The sequence below is a fragment of the Myotis myotis genome, unplaced genomic scaffold (assembly GCF_014108235.1).
Source record: "Myotis myotis isolate mMyoMyo1 unplaced genomic scaffold, mMyoMyo1.p scaffold_m19_p_19, whole genome shotgun sequence".
NCBI lineage: Eukaryota > Metazoa > Chordata > Mammalia > Chiroptera > Vespertilionidae > Myotis > Myotis myotis.
In genome coordinates this window covers 13,786,099-13,801,327 of record NW_023416323.1, presented here as the reverse complement: position 1 = coordinate 13,801,327, position 15,229 = coordinate 13,786,099, and positions in this window count along the sequence as shown.

The following is a 15,229-nucleotide window of genomic DNA, read 5'->3' as shown; positions in this document are numbered from 1 at the left end:
CTCCCTGTCCCCTCACCTCCCCATAGTCCCCTTGCTACTCCTACAGTCCCCCTACCCCTCCCAGCATTCAGCCCATGTTCCCCTGTCCCTGTGTCCTCGGTTGAGGTGGGGTCTGTCTCCATGTGTGGACTCTGCATCTCTGGTCAGTCAATTACTCAAGGTCACATTTGCATTGTGGTCCTACATACACTGTTATGGCCTCTTGGTGCCCTTCTAGAACCTTCCTGAGCCAGAGCAGCCACGCTTCACCAGGACCCCTGCGCCCTACGTTGGGCCCTGTGGGGCCAGCTGCCCCTTCCCACTGGGCGGGGAGCAGCAGTCCGAGCAGCCTTTCAACTGCCTGCAGGATTCAAGTGTATCCTTTGTTAAAACATCAAGGATGCGGTAAATTCTTAGCTCACCAAATAGATCAATATCAAATTATCATGTCCCACCTTCATAACTCTTACGCACGCAACAATGGGGGGACAGGGTCACTGGAGAATAAATAGCAGCAGAGGCGCTTCGTCATCCATCACTGCAGACAGCTGCAGGCGTCCTGCGCGGCACTGACACGGCCATTAATAAAGCTGGGAGACGGATGACTGCAGGGAGGGCCCGGGCCACCTGCCTCACCCAGGGAGCCTGTCTGAGCTCCACCGCCAGGTGGGGAGGGGCCTCCACACACCTGAATACGAGGGAGAGGAAGGGTCTGTGCACTCCAGACCCCAATGTGTTCACATACCTGATGGGACCAGCTGCTCTCCTGGCCGCAGAGGCCAGGCAGGGAGCACCTTGAAAAGAGTGTTCAGCCCATTTTACAGATGAGGAAACTGAGGACCAGTGAGATGAGCAACTGTCCCAGGGTCCTGGGAAGAGAAAGGCTGTGGTGCCACCCATGCTATGTGGGCTCAAAGCCCTAGTTCTACCTTCAGGAACTCTGTCCGGGGGGTGAGGCCACACACACGAATAACTAACCAAGACGCTGACAGACCATATCAAAGTGCATGGGCGCTGGAGGGGTCCCAGAACACTGGGGGTGTCCAGAGGAAGCAGTGTTTGAGCAGGTCTCGGCAAGTGGGCTTGGGAGCCCTATAAGGAGGGGGGCGCAGCATGACTCAGGGCACAGGCCTGGGTGAAGTCGGCAGGCTCCTGGAGTTACCTACATGTTGGAACCTGGGCGAAGAGGCTGGACAGGAGATGGGGAGCGGGGCTGGCTGCACGCAGCAGCAGCGTGCTGGAGACCAGCTTGGCACAGGTGCAGCAGAGAAAAGGGAGTTGGCCCCTGGCCTGCCTGGCAGGGGCAGCCCATCCCCGGGGTCCCTGGTTCAGTCTTCCCAGATAGGGAGCTCCTCTGGAACTGCTCGGGAGCTGTGGGAGCTGCATGGCTGTCCCGAATGAGCCTGGCCCACCTCTGCCCAGTCCCTGTGGGCCCACCAGCTGCCCTCAGATGCTGGGACCACCAGTGAGGGCCCCCAAGTTCACATCCTGGTCCCGAGACTGGGCCTGTGAATATGTTACTTCATGAGGCAAAGGAGTCTTAAAACAGGCTGAACCTGGGTCCCTGAGTGGGCCCAGTGTCATCACAGGGTCCTAACATTTGGAGAGGGGCAGGAGGGGCAGAGTTAGGGCGATGGGGTGACACGTGCAGCCATAGCCGGCCTGGACGGTGGAGGGAGGGGCCGAGGGCCAAGAAGCCAGAAAAGATGAGGAAATGGGTTCTCCCCCAGAGCCTCCAGGGGAGCCGGGCCTGCGACACCCGATTTTAGCCCCGGAGACACGGTGCTGGACGTCCGACCTCCAGGCTGTGAGAGAGCAGCGTGCTTCAGTCTCCAGATGCGTGGTGATGGCTAGGCATGCTCCTGTGTCCTGCACCAATCTCCCTTTAGTGGCATTTTAAGAGGACGAAAGGGGGCCTGTTGACGAATTCTTTTGGATCCTGGTCCAAGTGGTGGCTCCCATGTCTCTCCAACCAGCTTCAGCGTCCTGGGGTCTTGGGCCAGCATGATCGTGAGGCCTCTGCTCCAAGAGGTAAACTGAGGCATCCTTCACAGGCTCACGGGTATGAAGAATGGGAAACAGGCCCAGACAGGCTGGTAGAGGGGCATCTGCATGGAGAGATGGAGGGTTGGGACCAGGGGCTCTAGGGCACAGCAGGGGAGGCCGTGGTGGGAGGCCCTCTTCCTTTCTCTTCCTGCTCCCAAGTCGGGGACAATTCCTCAGTCAAGCGCCAAGGTGGGTGGCCAGGGCCTTAGGACTCACCCAGCCCCTCCTGCCAGCCATGTGCCTCTCAGAGCCTGTTCCCTCGTCTGTGAAGACAGGGTCAAGGGCGCCCGTGCTCGAGGGCAGGTGAGGGACTCAGTGGAAATCACGTTCCAGAAGGCTCCTCCAAGCTCCCAGCACAAAGCAGGTAAGGTGGGGCTCCTTCTCAGCCCTCAGCCACAATCTGATGAGTTCAAGGTCCTCCCCGAGAAGGGAAGTGTGGAGCCTGGGTGCCAGGCTGGCAGGGGCCCTCCCAGACCCGGGACGGAGGAGCAGGAGCACAGGCCCGGGCAGAGGCCCTTCCCGCAGGACAGCCACATCAGCGCGCAGAGCGGGTACAGGGGCGGCCCCCACCTGGCTGACCTCCCTGTTCTCCCCTGAGGCCAGGCAGCCCCCTCAGCGTGGGGCTGGGCAGGTGGCTGGTCAGCCTTTGCCAGAGCTGTGACCTCCAGGAACCGGGGATCTGCCGGCCTCTGACACCTGACTCCAGGCACACCGAGCCCTGGGCCCAGAGGGCACAGGTGTCCCCCTCGGGCCCCCAAAGGCGCCATCCCTCTGCACCTGCTGGAGCACGGGGCTTCACGTGGGTGTGTAAAGTGTGCAGATGTGGGGAGCACTGCAACCTGCAATTGTAAGAGGAGTGGGCACATGCATGAGGCTGTGCATCTTGCAGGCTTGTGTATGAGTAACCGTGTTTGTGGGTTTGCATGCAGGCATGACCTAACTGTGGAAATAAGCTGTGGGGTGTAGCACTCGACCCCGGCACATCTGCACGTTCCTTCACATGGTGGCCCTTGCCCGCCCCAGGGTCTCTCCCCAGGCCGAGCTGTGCCCACCAGCAGCCCCTCTCATCATCAGCTTGCGGTGCACGTAGCCGTTGACAGTCTGATCATATACACACAGCCATTCAATTACTCTGTAATGGCTATGGGCCATTAAGCCAACAATCTACTTCATTCCAGCCTGCCAGCCCTTTCCTCACCATCGAGCAATAAAACCATTAAAACAACAACGGCAACAAGCAGGCGCATCCTTAATGCATCAGCCCCACTCCTGTTAGCTCTGCCATGACGGGGGAGAGCCACTCCTTAGAAAGAAGGTGGGACACTGCACCAGCCGGATTGGCTGCCTCTGTACACATGCAAGCGCATGCATACAGGCATGCATAGACACACAGCTGTGCACATGTGTGTACATGTGTGCGTGCATTGGACATATGTGCATGCACACCGACATGCATGCTCACCTGTGCCCACATGCGATCACAGAGTTGCATGTATACATGCAGGTGTGGACACGTGTGTAGTCTGCATGCATATACATACAGGTGTGTGTGTGTGCGCGCGCGCGCAACCATATACACGTGTGTGCACATGCATGGATGTATATAAAGCACACATGCCATGTAGGCACATGCTACGCATGCACACTTACACAGACACATAAATGTCCGTAGACAGCATAGATCTGAGCTCTGAAGCCACCCACCAGGTGTCAGCTGCCTTCGGGCCCCTGGTGGCCAGTAACAGCCAGAACAGGATCGAGGAAAGCTTGGGTGCATGCTGGGAGCTGGCAGCCGCTGCACCAAACCCCATTCTTTCTAAAGAGGCTGTGCCTGTGCAGACCCCCAGCACACGTGAGACTCCAATCTCACCTCCATGCCAACGCGGATGAACAGACTTTTAGTTGCTGCCAGTGTGCTGGGTATGGAATGGAATCTCTTTGTTTTAATTAGCATTTCCATAATTACTAGTTAAAAGGAATAATTTGAATATGTTTATTGGCCATTCGCGTTTCTTATTCTGTGAATTGCCTATTCATGTTCTTTGCCCATTTCCTATTGGTTGTTGGTAATTTTTTTTTACTATGAATTGGTTATGCAGCTTATCTTTTACTTCGTTTAATGATATCTAAATATGCAAATTTTAAAATTTTAATGTACTCAAATGCATTAATATTTTTTATGGTTTGTTTTTCTTGCCTATAAAAGCCTTTCCTAGTCCAAGCTCTTAAGTATATTTTTCCATATGTTGTTCTAAAAGTTACAAGGCTTTGCTTTCCTCATTTAAGCCTTAATTCACTGGAAATTTATTTTCGCACATATGTGGTATGAAGAGTCCGAGTTTTCCGACACGGAATAACGAATGTTTCCAGTTACGGAGTCTTCCGTCCCGCCCCACTGAGCCGCCTGCAGCCTGATTCGCATCAGGTGTCCGAGCGCCCTGCCCACTTGCTCTTTTCTGGGCTGTGAGCTCCCTGCTGACTTCCTAGGTCTCCATGTTTGTTGGGACAAGACACCCATTCCCAGCTCCTTTCTCAAAACAGCCTTGGCTCTTCTTGGCCCTTAGCTCTTCCATCTGAATTTTAAGAGTAACTTAAAGTTCCTTTCTTAAAAGCCTCATTGTAAACTTCATTGGAGGTGATTGAATTTGTGGCTTGATCTGGTGAGACTTGACGTCTTTACAAACTGCGTCCTCCAGCCACAGGTTATTCCTTTTAAACATCTGTGCACATCGTCTGAGCGGGCGAGTCACGGGGCTCTATTCTTTTTGTTGGAAACCTGAATGGGATTTTTAAATTTTATTCTTTAATTGGTTATTGGAATGGTGTGTGTGTTGATTTCCAACCTGCAGCCTTGCTGAATTTGTGAATTTCTTGTGTTGTCAACATCTGCCATTAGCACAGTTCTCTCTCCTCCTTCACAATTCCTAGCCTTCCCGTCTCTTTCTTCTCTCTGCTGACTGCATTGCTTGAATCTTCAGTAAAATGAACAGGAGAAGAAGGGGGTGGACAGATGCCTCCAGAGCCACGGCCAGTGACACATCGCTGCCCCTGCTTGCTAAGATGTTGGGTGAATGTGAAATTTATTGAGTTTTTTTCTAATCTATGAAACTGACCTTCCTTTCTGTCTTTAATATGTTAATGTGGGTGACTTTCTCACATTACACTTATGCTCCTGGGATAAACCCTACTTGATCGCAAGGTGGGGGGCAGGGAGCTGAATTAGACTCTGTTTAATGTGACCCTTGAACTAGCTCCATGGTTTCTTATCTATAATTCCAAAATCAAAACTCTGAAAACCAAAGTTCTTTATGTTTGTGGTGAACTCATTTGACAGATACTACCAACCAAGTATTTGTGTCCCCCAAAAATTCTTATGTTGAACCTACCCCCCAGTGTGATGGTGTTAGGAAGTAGGCACTTTGGGAGACAATTAGGTGGTGAGGATGGGGCCACCATGATGGAATTAGTGCCCTTATAAAGGGACTCTGAGAGCTCCCTGATCCTGCCCCTCCCGCCATGTGAGCACTCAGGGAGAAGGCACTGTCACTGAACCGGGACGCCCTCACCAGACATCACGTTTGCTGGAGTCCACATCTTGGACTCCCAGCCCCCAGAGCTGTGAGAAATCAGTATTTGTTATTTGTGAGCTACCCAGTCGCTTTGTCGTAGCAACCTGAAGGGAGTGCAACGGCAGACAAACCTGAGCAGAAGGGACATGAGGCTGTGTCAGTATTTGTGTGTTGGTTGCAAATCCTGGGGGAATAACACAGGTTATTCCTTTTAAACATCTGAAAAGTTCTGAACCCCAGCACCCTTCTTGCCACTTTGGGTGCAGGACTGGGGCTTGCACTCTTTTAAAATATATTTTTATTGATTTCAGAGAGGAAGATAGAGAGATAGAAACATCAATGATGAGAGAAAATCATTGAGTAGCTGCCTCCTACAGGCCCCCCATTAAGGATCAAACCCACAACAGGGACATGTGCCCTTGGCCAGAATGGAACCCTGGACCCTTCAGTCCACAGGCCGACGCTCTATCCACTCAGCCAAACTGGCTAGGGCTTGGGCCTGCATTTTATTTAAGATTTTGAAGGGGATCAAATGGCCCCCGAGAGTATCCAGACATGCTATCATGGGCAGGGTGTTCAAAATTGCCACTTCTTCATGAGTCCATTTGATTATCTATATCTTCTATAAAACCATACACTTGATCTAGGTTTCAGATCTATTGGCATAAGTTGTGCCCAGCCTTCTCTTATGACCTAGAACCTCGGCCCTGTCCTCAGCCATCTTGCTACATTTGCCTGTTTAACTTTCTCTTTCCTTTGCTAATACTCACTGTGTTTCTTTTATTTCATCAACTTCCCGTCATCACTCTTCCTTTCCTGGTGGCTTCCGTTGGCTTCTGTCTGGCTTGTTCTTATAAATAGATCCCAGGTCCTTAGGCACCACCAGTCCCAGACACTCTGTCATATTCACTTTCATTTAATCTCATTTTTAACCCACCATTTTCTCCTGCTCTCCATGTAATTCTGCAAGAACATGGGCCATGTGATTCCAGTTCTTTGAAATCTGAGGCGTCTTTTGTGCTTGCCTATGCAGCTGGGTTTTGTTTCAGAGCCAGAGATGGGAAAGACTCTGTGAGATTGCGTTTGGTAACTGGGTTATCTCAGAGCCCCCATGCCGCAGTGCCTGCTGCCGGCCCCCAGGGTAAGGCGTGTTCCAGTCTCCACCGCGCACAGCTGTTTGTTTTTCCTTGTCACTCTGTCAACTTGCCCTGCATATATTTCAACATCATGTTCTTTGGCCCATATTATATTTGACTATTATATTTTTTGGTGGATGTCATTTAGCATCTCTTTCCCCATTTATGTTTTTTCCTTAAATTATATTTGTCTGAGCCCTGGCTGATGTGGCTCAGTGGTGGGAGCATCATCCATGCACCAAAAGGTCATGGGTTCAATCCCCAGCCTGGTCAGAGCACCTGGGGGAGACAGCCGATTGATGTCTCTCTCTCTCTCTCTCTCTCTCTCTCTCTCTCTCTCTCTCTCTCTCTCCCCCCCCCCCTTTCCTCCTCTCTAAAAATCAATGAAAAGTGTCCTTGGGTGAGGATTAAAAAAGAAAAATTATATTTGTCTGAGGTTAATGTTGCTATTCTGGGGGCTGGTATTTCAGTGGCCGTCTTTGGAGTTTTTCATCACCAACTCTGTGTGTTGTCTCTTGAGTGGCAGCACTAGATCTGATGCAGCCCATTTACTGTGGTTGCTGATGTATCGAGGCGTATTTCTGCAATCTTATCCTGTGTTTCCTGCCTACCATCTTAGGGATGTTTGCTTTGTTTTTGCCTTCTCTTTTGTTGTGTGAATAACCTCAACTTTTTTCTCTTTGATTATTAGGAAATTATAAATTATATTTCTGTTCCTTGAAAGCCCTTCTTCCAACCAAGTTTATGGTTAAGCAGCGCATGGCCACCCCTGGCCAGGACCAGGCTGTCACATGCTGGGACCTTCCTGTAATACCTGCCCCTCGATCATCTTGGTATTTCTTCAGAGTTTCCGTTTTGGACACAAAAACTAATAGGTTCTGTTTTTATACAGTTAATCGTTAAGTTTACTGACATCTTATCAACTTCTTGGCTCAACAGATTTCATTTTAATAAAGATGCTCTGTAATAGTTCTCTTAAAAGCATCTGCGTGGGAACTCGCTTAACCTTTGTGCACCTGAGTCTACTTTTTCCCTACTCCTGAGTGACAGGCACTGGGTACCAGATGTAAGCCATTCCCTCTGCACCTCTGCGTCTTGGCATCTTGGCCTTCGTGGCTTTCAAGTTCATTGGTCTTTTCCCTCTGATGCTCTTAAGGTTTCCTTGTCCTTGACCCAGCAGGTTGTCTACACAGGTGGTAACTGCGTCACTCAAATGAGCAGCCGGGGTCCCGTGTTCTCCGCGGCACGGTTCCTGGACTCTCCTGTTCCCTGAGCGTCCTCAGGTGAGATGTTCCTCTCTAGACGGAAATCCACAACTGAGGGGCCCTCGGCCCTGCGGGGCACGCACCTCTGTGAATGCAGCTGGAGAAAGTCCTCCACCCGCAGCCAGGCCGCCGGGGGTCCACCCTGCACTGGACTCCCTGACCAGCCTCACTGTGTGCAGATGTCGGCACCCCTCTAATATGCACATCGCAACGAAGCCCCAGTGCCTGCTTAACCCGTCAGTGCCGTTTCATCCTGTTTAATGGGCTAGTGTGACGCGCTCTCTATGGCTTTGTCAGCAGTCACAGAGCCTCAGCCACCTCCTGCATCTTCTTTCCAGGCCCCGAGGAACTGCTGACCAGGCCGAGGCGGAGGGTGGGGTGGGCCCCCCTGCACCCTTCCTCCCGGTGAAGGCACTGCTCGGTGGAGGCTGCCCGTGGGCCGGACTCAGCCCGTGTTCACACCGTCACTGTGAAGGTGGGACCGTCACATCACCGAGGTGCTTCGCCAAGTCCTACTTCTTCAGAAGCCCCCCCCATCCCCCCCTCCCACCCCGAGCTCGGGCATATTTGTCAGGTACAGCAACTCATTAAACCCAGGATTAACTAGACACAGTCTGTCCTGTCCCAGGGCGCCCCCCTGGGGGACAAGGCACAGTGGGCATGTCTGCTGGACCCCAGCTGGCCGCACTCCCCCTGGGCTGGGGAGAACAAGACTCCTGCGGGGTGAGGAGAAGCGGTGCCCTGAAAGGAAACCTGGGTCCTCTCTGTCATGGAGGGAGGCGCTGGGGGCCAACAAGAGCGCCTGGGGCAGGGGCGGGCAGAGCACACCCTGGAAAAGTCATAGGACGCAGAGGGCCGCTGACCGGCAGGAGGGAGGTGAGTGCTGGCTCTGAGGGGAAGAGGGTGGAGGAGGAGGAGTCTGGGGTGGTCCAGGCTCCCAGCTCAGCAGCCTGGATGGAGGTACAGGAGGAGGAGTGGCCGGGCCCAGAGGAGGGATGGTGGGGGCTTAAGCTTGCACGGCTGAGCTTGAACTCCAGAGGGTGCTGGACACAGCCTGCAGGGCCACCAGACACTTCCCAGGGAGAGGACTTGGGAGAGGGGTGTCTGCTCCCAACAGTCAGGAGAGCAGGGAGCTTCAGGAACTCAGAGAATGGCTGGCACGTGCTGATTCTCTCCAAAGAGGCGAGGAGGCTGCTAGCCAGGCGCGCTCACTGTGGCCTCGGCTGCCCTTGCCGGCGGCTGAGTTGGCCCGGCATTGCCGCCGGCCTGCAGTCCTGGCCATGGGAGGCTTCTGTGCCACCCACCAGCTCTTGCACCAACATGGGCATCGCCTCCCAGGCCTTTCTGCCGGGTTCATCTGTCTGGAGGAGAAAGGCCAGCAGGGAGGGCTCATGGCCCCAGACCCGTGTGCCCTGTACCTTCCTCCTGGGCCTGTCACTGGGGAGGGAAACAGCAGCCCCCGGAGACCCTGCCCCTGGGTGAGCAACCCACCTCCCACCAGTGGCCCCAGAATAGAGGGCGATTAAATGCAGCAACGGTGTCATCAGACTAAATTGATTCCATTACAGCAATTGATTTCATCTGAATGGTCATTAATGTGATTTATACGGCTGTTTGGGATTCTTTGCTCCCAAATCTGTCACCAGTCCACTTGATACTGATTGAAAGACAGTGGTGCTGGTGCCCAGTGGAGCAGGCTGGGGGTGGCGGGGGCTCTGATTGAGGAGGTGCCGTGCTAGCGGCCTCTGCAGACCGAGTGGGAAGAACAGTGAGGCAGGCGAGGGGCCCATGCCCTGCAGACCCCCAGGCAGCCCATAGTGCCAAGGGGACAGCCCCCGGCCTCCCCTCCCCTCCCCCCATGCCCGGAAGGACCAGCCACCAAGTGTCCTCACTTGCCTGGAGCCCATCCCACCGGCTTCCTCCCTACAGGGACCCCCCCAGCCTGGGCTGTGCACCAAGGGCCCTTTGAGATGGCGCGTTGTGACAAAGTAGGAGACAGACTCACTGAGGCTGCTCCAAGGAGTCGAGAGCTGCCAGGGCCCAGGAGGCTCTGGAAGCAGAGCCCCCCTGGTCTTTCAAGAACATCCTCTCCACACCTGCTGTGTGTGAGGCCAGGCTGGGGCGTTTACTGCCAGGGCCCCGGCCAGGAGGCCAGGGAGTGTCACTGGTGATGGGGGCCCAGCCTGGTGTGCAGCGCTGAGAGGGCTCGCACACTGCCCTTGTCCCACCCCCACCCGCTTCATCCAACATCTCATCCGGGGCCTGTGCCACTCCTTCCTGCCCTCCACGTCCTCCTGCCCATCTCAGAGGGCAGCCGTCCACTCCAGCCCCTCTCCTGGGTCCTCCGCACCCTGAGGCTCTGCATATGCAGGGCAGGGGCTTGCACCTGGGGTCTCGGATGCATGGTGCCCAGCCTTGGCCCTGGCATGTCTTGGTGAGGGTTTTTCCAACAAAACCGAGTCGGGGGCGGAGATGGGGGTACGGCTGTTATGACTTGAAAATTCCTTTAAAATTCATGCCAAAACCGATTTGGCTCAGTGGATAGAGCGTCAGCCTGCGGACTGAAAGGTCCCAGGTTCGATTCCGGTCAAGGGCATGTACCTGGGTTGCGGGCACATCCCCAGTGGGGGGTGTGCAGGAGGCAGCTGATCGATGTTTCTCGCTCATCGATGTTTCTGACTCTCTATCTCTCTCCCTTCCTCTCTGTAAAAAATCAATAAAATATATTTTAAAAAAATAAAAATAAAAATAAAATAAATAAATAAAATTCAACCCTCTGAGCCCAGCCTATTTTCTGGCCTGCCCTCCACCTAGTCCTGTCTGCACCGCCCCTATCACTGTGGCCAGGCCTGCTCCCCGAACCTCACTGGTCCTCCAGCCCTCCTGGCCGAGGCAGTGCCCCTTGGCAGAGGTCATGCCCCCAGAGCACCTGCCATAGGGGGCAGGCTGGCTGGCTGCAGGGCCAACACCAGGGTGAGACCTGAGGTGAGCTGCCCCCACCAGGCCAGGGCCTTTGAGGAGCCGGCAGCCCAAGGCCCCTCTGGGTGGATGGGAGTAGGAGTCTGTGTGGCCCCGTGGCCAGCAGCCCTTTGATCCCACTTGGGAAAACAAGGGTCCATGCAGGGGGAGGAGGGACATCCACCCTGGGAGGGACATGGGGTGCAGAGTCACATGGGGGCTGCATTTCTGGAGGAGTGTGTAGGGGACAGATGTGTCCAGGGTGAGGGTGAGAAGGGCCCATTACCCCTCCCCACTGCTCCCTAAGCCAAGGGCCAGCAAGATGGAGGACCAGCCCTGGCCGGTGCTCAGTGGTTAGAGCTCAGTCCATACACCGAAGGGTCACAGATTCTGTTCCCAGTCAAGGGTGTGTACCTGGGTACCAGGCCCAGGTCAGAGCGTGTGCGATGTGTCTCTCTCACTCACTCTCTATCTCTCTCTCTCTCTCTCTCTCTCTCTCTCTCTCTTTCTCTCACTCTCTCTCCTCCATCCCACCCTCCCTCCCTCCCCTTTTTTCTAAAATCAATGTAAAAAATATCCTTGGGTGAGGATTAACAAAAATAAAAAATAAAAATAAAAAAAGAGGACCAGGCTGCCGGCTCCACCTGGCTTTCCTGGAGCCACACTGCCCTCTGCTGGTGCCGGCAAGCATGGCGGGAGCCACTGGAACCCAGGCGCTCTGCTTGCCAGGCCCTGCCACCCTGGCTGAGCCCCCTGCCAGGGCCCGGGCAGGTCTGGCTGGGGCTGGTTATCAGCTGAAAGACAGGACAACCTGGCTGCTGACCAGATTCTCCATCTCCGCCTCACGGTTGCCGTGCAGGCGACCTCAGTGCCAGCAAACGGGGGCTTGGAGCTCAGGGAGCGCCCTGGACGGAGTCTAAGACAGCGCCTGCTGCCCAGGTCCCTCTGGCCCAGCTCCCTGCAGAACCCGGACCAAGGGTCCCACTGCAGCAACAGCTGTTGGCTCCTCACTTCCCAGTCCTCAGGCCACAGGCCCTGCAGCTTCTATCTGCTGTCTGTCCATCTATATTTTGGGGCACTCAAGAGTAAAAACATAGAATGGCTGTTCTGCACTTTTGGGAGTGTCATTGGGCTTCTAACAAAGACAAAGCCCCCAAACCTGACGGGTGCCGCCTGGACCAGGGAGGCCTCTGCCTGTATTGTGCCCTGTGGCCACCAGAGGGCGTGCAAGGACTGGAACTGGGGGCAGTGACACCCTTGAGCTCCCCAGGCCAGGAGCGGGGGGGGGGGGGGGGGGGGGGGGGGGGGGGGGGGGGGGCCCAGAGCCACCAGCCTGGCCTCACCTGCCCCTCGTGTCTCCTCCATGCCCAACACTCCAACCCATCCCTCCATCCTCTCTGTGGTACCTCACTGCCCTGTCTAGGCCAGGGGGGCCCAGGTAGGGTTCAGGGCCCTTCCAGCTCTGTCCCACCCCTTCATCCCTCCAACTCCCCACCCATCTGCCCCCACCTTTATCCGGCTCCACTAGGACACACCCTGCTTCAGCACATTAGGGTTTGTTTGTACTTTGACTCTTCTGGGAGGGTCTTTCCTCAGCACTGAAGCCCCAGAGCCTAGCACAGAAGGACTGTGGGAGGGAGGGAAGGAGGGAGGGAGGGAAGGAGGGAGGGAGGGAAGGAGGAGGGGAGGAAGGGAGGGAGGGAGGGAGGGAAGAAGGAGGGGAGGAAGGGAGGGAGGGAGGGAGGGAGGGAGGGAGGGAAGAAGGAGGGGAGGAAGGGAGGGAGGGAGGGAAGGAGGAGGGGAGGAAGGGAGGGAGGGAGGGAGGGAGAGAAGGAGGAGGGGGGGGAGGGAGGGAGGGAGGGAAGGAGGAGGGGAGGGAGGGAGGGAGGGAGGGAGAGAGGGAGGGAGGGAGGGAGGACCTGCCTCCACTCAGCCTCTCTCCCAGACCTCAGACCAGGTTTGAATATGGAAGGGCATGGGCCCTGCAGCCAGTGGGCCTGGTTCCCAGTCTGGTCCTACATGTATTTGCCTCCTCCAGCCTCCAGTCCTTGCCTATAAAATCGGGGCCCCAGAGGGTCCAGCCACATGTGAGGTGAAAAAGGTGCCTGGGCCTCAGAAGCACCTTTTAGCCTTCAGGGTGGTGATGTGCAATTGCCCCAGGCACCTTCAGCTGATGACCAGACACGCAGCTCATGTCCACAAGGAGCCTGTCCTCTGCCCAGGTCAATGCCTGGTGTCAGGGTCACCTCCTTGTCCAGCATCTCCTGAATGCCCAGGCATTCTTCCCCCTCCCCTCTGTGTGCACCCTCTCTCTACCCCATCCTCTCCGCCATGGCAACTGAACTCCGGGTGAGCAGGTGCCCCTGTTGCAGCTCTAGGAACTTGGTTCACACCTGGCTCTCTCCTTGCTACGCAACCCTAACTGACCCCCACTCACAGCGTGGATCTGTGTACCACCGGAGCCCCTGGCGGCTGAGGCATGTGGGCACTCAGTCACCCCCCTGCCAGGAGCCAAGCCCACACTCGGTTAACACCAGCTGGTATTGCCAAGTTACTCAACCTGAGTGCTCTTAGTCTCTGGTCACCAGAACAAGTTACTGTTCTCCCTGTTTCTTTAGATCTGAGTGAGCGTCTAAGTGGGCTGGACCAAGTCGTCTGTTCCTAGGCACAGAGGCTGAAGTCGGGGTCGGCTGGGCGGGCCCTTACCCAAAGCTGCAAGGGGTGGAGGTGGGGTCCGCTGCAGACTCCTTCGGGTCCTTGGCAGAATCCAGTTCCTGCAGTTGTAGGACCGAGGTCCTGTTTCCACTGGCTGCTGGCTGGGCCCTCCTTAGCTCCCAGAGGCCCTGCCCGAGGCCCCTCATCTCCAAACCAGCACCCACCTGGTGGTCCTGGCGCACCTTGAAGCTCTCTGATGTCACCCTCTGCCCAAATTTCTCTGCCACCGGCCAATCGCTCTCTGCTTTTAAGAGCTCCTGTGATTGCGTTAGACCTGCCCAGACAGTCCAGGGTCATCTCCCACCTCTGGGTTGCAGGTTTGATCCCAGGTCAGGGCAATGTGTCTCCCTCATTCAGTGTTTCTCTCTCTCTCTCTCTCTCTCTCTCTCTCTCTCTCTCTCTCTCTCTCCCCCCCCCCCCCCCCCCCATGGAAGATGACGTTTTCACAGGTTCTGTCTTCAGGGCATGCACATTCTTGGCCATCTCAAGCACCTGCTAAACTGCAGTGTCCTTACCTGCACTGAGCAGCCCCTGCTTCATAGGACTCTGTGTGTGTGTGTGTGTGTGTGTGTGTGTGTGTGTGTGTGTGTTATGTTTGTGTTTAATATCATATAACCTGCATACTATTAGTATACATGCTAATAATTCTTATTCTAGAGTAAATAATCGCATTATTATTCTGAAGTTATAGCAGCTTCATCTGCAGCTGAGGGCAGTCAGTGCCCCCACACACACACACATACACACCCCTTTATCATAAAAAAGTTGAAAATCCCAAAACAGAGAGGTGAGCCCCCAGGGTTGGTCCCTGCCTTCCACCAGGGCACAGTGGGCTGCCCTCTGGGCCTCTCCAGACTCTGCACCCCCTGACCTGCCTCCCGCCAGGGCACAAGCGCCTCTCAGATGAGTGGGCAGGCTCCCTCTGAGCAGACTCGGGCCCTGGTGGGCGCGTGGGGTCAGCCCTGCCCCAGAGGCACTGCCCAGGAGGGGTCACCCAGCAGAGCGGGGATGGGAGCGGCCTGCCCTTCCTCAGGCTCTGGGAATGCAGGGGCTTCACAGCCCCAGCTCCGCCCTGGCCGAGCGCCTGCGACTCCAAGGCAGATCACGTAGTGAACTGAGGAGGGAATATAGCTGCCACCGCCCCACCTGGCGGGAGGGTGATCTGAAGCCGTCAGCCCGCCCAGGCAAGCGCCCCGCCCACAGGCCCGCCTCTGGGCACCCTGCCCGCAGGTTCCTCCCTCCCAGGTGAGTCCCTACCGCAGGAGGGGGAGGGCCAGCCGAGGGAGGGAGGATTGAGCCCTGGGGAGGACAGCCTGGAGGCCTGGAACATCTGAGGGCAGCTGCAGAGCTGAGAAAGGAGGGGGCGGCCCAGAGTGTGGGTCAGGGCTGCAGTCTTGGGGCACTGGAGGCGGGGAGGGGAGCTTAAAGGGATAGCGAACCTTCGTGACCTGGGGTGGGTCAGTGCCCAACAGGAACTTCTGGCTCGTGGAACCCAACCCCTGCCCTTGGACAAGGAGGAAAGAGGCTGGTGGAGAGAAAGACTGCCCTGGCCCAGGCTGAG